The sequence below is a fragment of the Papio anubis genome, chromosome 6 (genome assembly GCF_008728515.1).
Source record: "Papio anubis isolate 15944 chromosome 6, Panubis1.0, whole genome shotgun sequence".
Classification (NCBI taxonomy): domain Eukaryota; kingdom Metazoa; phylum Chordata; class Mammalia; order Primates; family Cercopithecidae; genus Papio; species Papio anubis.
In genome coordinates, this window is record NC_044981.1 from 44,048,107 (window position 1) to 44,054,106 (window position 6,000).

The following is a 6,000-nucleotide window of genomic DNA, read 5'->3' on the forward strand; positions in this document are numbered from 1 at the left end:
TGGGAGCATCAAGTTTTTATTCATTTGTTGATTTGAACAGTATTTCGTTCTGATTTTAACTGACTTCTTTTGCATTTGATTAAAAACAATAATAAAACACTGAAATCTTTCAAAAACAAAGAGGAGCTGGCCTATAAATCCTAAATACAGATATAGTGATTGAACCCATCTAGGTAGCTTATGAATATAAAACTCACCTAAAGTATCATCCACCCTTAAGAGATAACCACTGTTGATATTTTGGCAACTATTCTTTGAAACATTTGTGTCTAAATACAAATACCTATGCGTGTGCAATTTTACTTCACTGTGATCATAGTAGGCCTGCTGTTCTGTAGCCTGTTTTTTTTTTTTTAAATCTTGATAATAGATGATAGAAATCTTTTCACTTAAAAAACAATGTTATATGTGAAGCAAAATTTGCTTAACCATTTTTTTATTTATGCTTTCGATTTGTCACTATTATATGCAATTCTGTAATGAATCTATCTGAGTGTACATGTTTTTACTCTTCTGTAATTATGCTGTGTAAGTAAATTCCTAGAGGTATGATTGCTCGGTCCAAGGGCATACACTCCTAACTTCTTTTTTTAGTGCTGCTGTGGCTTCACCAAAGTTCAAAAAGGGGAAGTGAATGAATGGTAGGAGGAACACTGGGGTCTTGGGGTGACTCCATTTAAAAACTTTGAAAAAGGGAAATAAAAACAAAGCTATCTTCTGAAGATTAAACTTTAAAATCAGCACACAGCAGGCCAAAACAGAGATGTGCAAAACCATGCTGAAGAGGTGAGTCATGGTCACTCAAGTGGTGTGTGAGTCTGGTCAGGACACAGAAGCCCTCCTGGTTTTGCACACTGAGGGGGTCTAATTGAGGAATCAGAAACTGGGTGATGGAAGGACTGGAGGAGCAGTGGCAGTCAGGTAAGGTTATCCGAAGACTAGCGGCTGCAGAAAAGCGCCACCAGCTGCGGACTGGAGGAGCCAAGGGGGAACGTCTCCTTGGAAACCAGAATCGCTGTGATTCCAAGCCATGGCTGTAGAACTGGCTGCTTCAGCAGGAAGCCAAGAGCAGCACTGCTAGGCCAAAGCCCCTGCCACTGCAGCCACTGCCACTGCCACCCTTGGGTGTCAACAGCAGTGTCATAACTGCCTGAGACCCCACCAGAGGCCAGCAGGGAGGAACCATCCAAGGTTTTGGCAGTGCCTCCTCTTCACAGAACCTCACTGAAAGCCTGTTGGAGGGCGTGTGGGAAATGCAGCGTGTGGAGGCTCACTGTGCTATGCTAGAGCAGAGCAAACAAGGCTGGGAACGCAGCTGACAGCGAGGAGGCAAATGATCAGTGCAAGTAGTACTGCGGGTCAAAGCAGTGGGATAGCTAAAGAGAGCAACTGTTAGAGAAGGGGCATAGCAGCCACGGAGGCAGTGAAGATGGGGCACCACAGAGTGACATGGGCAGTGCTCATGCCAGCAGAGGTGGGCTTGGCTCTTTGGAACTAGCCACAGGAAGAACCCTGTGGTGACCGCCGCCCTTTGGCTCTCAGTCTATGCCATGAGAACATGCTATGGGAGACTGGCCCAGAGAAGTGGCTCTGCTGCAGAGCACAGACAGATGGGGCTTCTGAACCTTCTTGGTGGAGTGCTAGGCCCTAGGCAAGGGCAGGCTAACCAGTGTGCATTGCCATTCTGGGAGACAGGAAGCCAGCCTGCCCATGAGGCAGATAAGTCTTAGTCTTTTTGTGCTGCTATAACAAAATACCCGAGACTGGGCAATTTATAAACAACAGAAATTTATTTCCTAACAGTTCTGGGGGCTGGGAAGATGGAGGAACCTGCATGTTCAGTGTCGGTAAGGACTTGGTCTCTGCTTCCAAGATGACCCCCCTTGTTTCATCCTCACATGGCAGAAGGTGAAAGGGCACAAGGAAAAACATCTTGCCAATTCCCTCTAGCCCTTTATAAGGGCAGAGCCCTCATGGCTTAATCACTTCCCAGAAGGCCCCACCTCTTCATACTATCACATGGAGTCTTAGGTTCCAATATATGTATTTTGGAGACACAGACGTTCAAACCATAGCCACATATCTCCCAGGGACTGGCCCTTGGCCGTCTTCCTTCACCAAAAGGACATCTGCACAAGTATTTATTGGGTTCCTATCAGGTCCCTGCCCTGTGCTATGTGCTTTACATACAGGATCTCATTAATTCCTTGCAGTAACCCTGTGTGCAAGGTTGGGAGGTAGGGCCTATCACTCCCATTTCACTGATCAGGAAACTGAGGCACAAAAAGGTCAAGTGACTTGCCCATGGTCATAGAGCTGGTACCGAACAGAGACAGGATCTGTTTGTCTCCAGGGCCCTGGCTGTACCACCACCTGGGGCTGCCTCTCCCGTTGGACTTCCTCTTGGTAGTAGGTCAAAGCCCAGGGACTGTTGAGCTGCCTTTGGCTAGTGGGTCTCCCCCAGGTGGCGGCAAAGTTGTTCTCTGGAAGTAATAGGTCTCCGAAAAATGAGAAAATGCCCGGGAGGGAGAAAGAAGGGGCTGAAGCAGAGGACAAGGTGCAGGAAAGAGGAGGAGAGAAGCCAGCAGGCTATCCAACTTGATGGCTCTGAAGCACCAATGAGCCCTAGGCCCTTTAAGATCAATGTTATTAATCACGTTCCGTGTACAAGGTGACTTGGTTGTTACTGTATGTTATCACCCTTTTCTCTCATCCCCTTAGACCAGCTGACTTCGACAACCAACTCTGCATGAGAACTAGAAAATGTGAGGATTTCTATACATCTCTATGGTGACTGTATTAGTATCCCAAGGTCCAAGGGCATTTGCTACCGAATTATTACTAAGCCTCCTAAAAAGCAAGGTCCCCACTACTCCTTTGCTCAAGTAGGCTGACTCTAACCTTTGCATTCATGGATGCGGCTGGCAGGATGCCCGGTGGGCTCAAACCATTTCCATAAAGTACATGTGCAAAGCCCCTGCTGAGAGACACCAGGAACATCTTTCAAGGCTCTCAGCTCCAGCTTCTTCCTTCAAAATGCACAAAGTACTGTTTCTAATGCCCATTTGGTTACTGGAGGGTGCTAATTCTCTGACCCAGCCATTTCTTCTGGAGCAGGCACTGTATCCTGTCCATCCTGTCCCTGTAATGCCCAACACCATCTAGGCGTGTAGCTGGTACCCAATACATGCTGATGGAGGGAGCAGTCCCTGGGCCCACGCTGGCAGCGGTGAGCTCCATCTCTTACTCCCTGAGGGATGCCTGGGTTGCCTGGAGGGAGATGAAGACCTGTCCGCTGGCCAGTCTGGCTGTGGCCCGGGAGGGAAGGTCATGATGACCTGTCTCCGCTGCAGCTTCCAGGCCTCGCCTTTGCTTGTTTTCTGGGAGCCTCGGTGTCTGCCCACAATGGCATGGCTCCTTCGAGCTGCCCAGATTCTTGGCCTGGTGTGCGGGCTGCATGGCTTGTTTCCATGGTGAGCATGGCAGGGGTGGCTGGCACCCCCAGGCTGACAAGCATTCCTCCCAGGTCTCCCTGAGCAGAGCTTGTGCCAGCCACTCTGCTCCCAAAGGGGGTTTTCTGATGCGGTGGGTGGTCACCTCAAAATTAGCTGTGCTTTGAACTAGAGTGAACAAATAGAAGAGATTTGTATCCATTTCTTTCTCTTACATCCTCATTTGTTCCTCAATGGGTTTGGGATGCCTACAGGAAATATGGCATTTGGGAGGGAGCTTGGACATCATCTGGCCTGACCCCCTTCACCCTGCAAATGGATCTCGGAAGGTCACAAAGGGCAAGCGACTGGCTCAGGGCACAGAACAGATGCAACACTGAGCTGGGAGGAAACCTCATGTCTCCTGAAGCCTGTGTTCTTTCTGCTATAGCACGTCTTGGCTCTCTGGAGTGAGTTTCTCCAGTGTTACTTCTACCCAGGAAGGTGAGGTGTGGCGCGTTGGGACTGCCTGGAGCTGTCAGGCCACATGCTCATGCACATGCATGTACGCACAGCAGGAGTGGATGCAAAATTTAAAATAAAAAACAATTTTAGGTTGTCTAAACCACAGGCTGGGGTGAGGGGCAGTCAGCAAACAAGTCAGTGACTTGCTCTTGTATAGCTTGTGGACTGAGAATGACTTTCACTTTTTTTTTTTTTTTTTTTTTTTTTTTTTTTTTTTTGAGATGGAGTCTAGCTCTGTGCATGGCCCAGGCTGGAGTGCAGTGGTAATCTGGGCTCACTGCAAGCTCCAGCCTCCCAGGTTCCGCGCCATTCTCCTGCCTCAGCCTCCCAAGTAGCTAGGACCACAGGTGCCCACCACCATGCCTGTCTAATTTTTTTTTTTTGGTAGAGATGGAGTTTCACTGCCTTAGCCAGGATGGTCTTGATCTCCTGACCTCGTGATTTGCCCACCTCAACCTCCCAAAGTATTGGGATTACAGGTGTGAGCCACCGTGCCTGACCTACATTTTTAAGTCTTAGTGAAAAAATAAGATGTGACAGTGACTGTATGTGACCCTCAAAGCTGGAAATATTTACCATGTGACCCTTTGCAGAAAAAGTTTGCCAATCCCTGACTTGATGACCTGTCTGATCGTTCACCTAGCAATGGTTGACAGTCTTCCTAGGACATTCAAGACTCCCTCTTTATATGTAGGTCTGGTCAGCTTCATAGGCTCAGACTCTGAAATGTAGAATCGGCAGCTTTCTTACTTCATCTGTCAGACGCCTATGGCTTTTCTAAGTCTCTTGCTGTTGCTGAATTTTTCTCTCCTCAGGATAAATCAAGCAGTGGAACCCTTTGTCGGGTGAATTAGGGGGTCGAGGCTGGTGATGGACATTTACTGCTGGTACCCACAGTAGGGCAGGGAAGCAGGGACACTGCTGCCCGAGGCGTCCTGCAAATGACTCGGCCGGGACTAACCAGAGTTGGGGGCTGAGAACAGACAGTTGCCAAGAGTGTGACAAGGAAAATGTCTTTCTCGTCAAAGAAAAACCTAAAGATGCTTGCGATCTGAGTATTTCTGTTTCCTCTCCTCCACGGCAGGCTTCTCAACTAGTTCCTGTCTAGCCAGGCTGCTCATTTCTTTATAGTCACTGAACCAGAATAACCACAAATGAAGCCGGAAGCACATGATAACCCGCTGAACTCCGCACGGCCCTGGCTGGGCTTCTCTGAGTGAACAAACGCTGTCCTGGTCTCCGCAGCTGTGAAATATCCAGTGAGCATCCAGCTGCGGGTTAGTTACTTCCACAGTCAGAAAAGCAAAGAAGAAAATAAGAGTGACAGACGCACAGAACCACGGACATTCAAGACTGTCATAGCTGTTCACAGTTGTTAAAGATTTACGGGCAAGACGTTTGGAGTTTAAATGTGAGATGACACCGGGGGCCTCTAATGTACAGTGAAGCTTTAAGCATGATATGGGGGCAGAAAATGGTCTGGGAACCCCCCTCTCTGAGATCTTAGAAGTTCTGTTCTATTGACTCCAGGCAGGGCTGCAGCCACGGAGCACTTCATGGACTCATAAATATAACATTATTGGACAAAAAAACCCCAATCCTTCTCTGACTGATTGGGCCCAGATTGGTCAGCCCATAAATCAATGCTGAATAAGAACTATAAAGCTGTGAATCAATGTGTCCCAGATCTCCAAACTGGAATGAAAAAGCAGGAATAAAGTAGCTGGAGCTCTTCCAAGATCCTTCTTTTCATCCCCCTCCTCCCACCAGCCCCATACACTAGTATGCTAATTTTAAAAGGCTTCTCTTTTCCGCTCCTTGGCCTGGCCAGGGACAGCATTTCAGGGCAGGAAATTCGGTCTGGAAGTGCGACTGAGGAAACAAGAGGCCGTTCTGTTGCATTTCTGTTCAGGACTGATCTCTAGCTCTGTCGTGTATCCTTGGTCATGTATCCTTGGCCAGGGTCTCCATCTGTGGCTGAGAAGCGATGGCATTTGTTGTCTGTGTCACACAGACAGGAAAAGAACAAGAGTGGTCAGGTCAT